Source organism: Fonticula alba, assembly GCF_000388065.1.
Source record: "Fonticula alba strain ATCC 38817 unplaced genomic scaffold supercont2.7, whole genome shotgun sequence".
NCBI lineage: Eukaryota > Rotosphaerida > Fonticulaceae > Fonticula > Fonticula alba.
Genome location: NW_009242977.1, coordinates 153,692 through 153,930, shown reverse-complemented (window position 1 = coordinate 153,930; position 239 = coordinate 153,692).

Genomic DNA, 239 nt, shown 5'->3' with positions numbered 1-239 from the left:
AGAGAAGTGGAGGGGAAGAGTGGAAGGGGCGGAGCGGAGAGAGGTGGGGGTAAGCTCTACTGCCCAGCGCCGGGGGCTGTGACACCGTCGCGGGGCAGGCTCTTTAGCGAGGGGCCTGAGCGCGCCTGTACGGCGGGGGGCGGGGGCTCGCCCGAGCGCGGGAGGGCCTGAGCGGGGCAGGCGCGGAGATCGACCGGTGCCGGTGCGGATTGGGGCGCGCCGGGAGCGCAGGGGGGGGG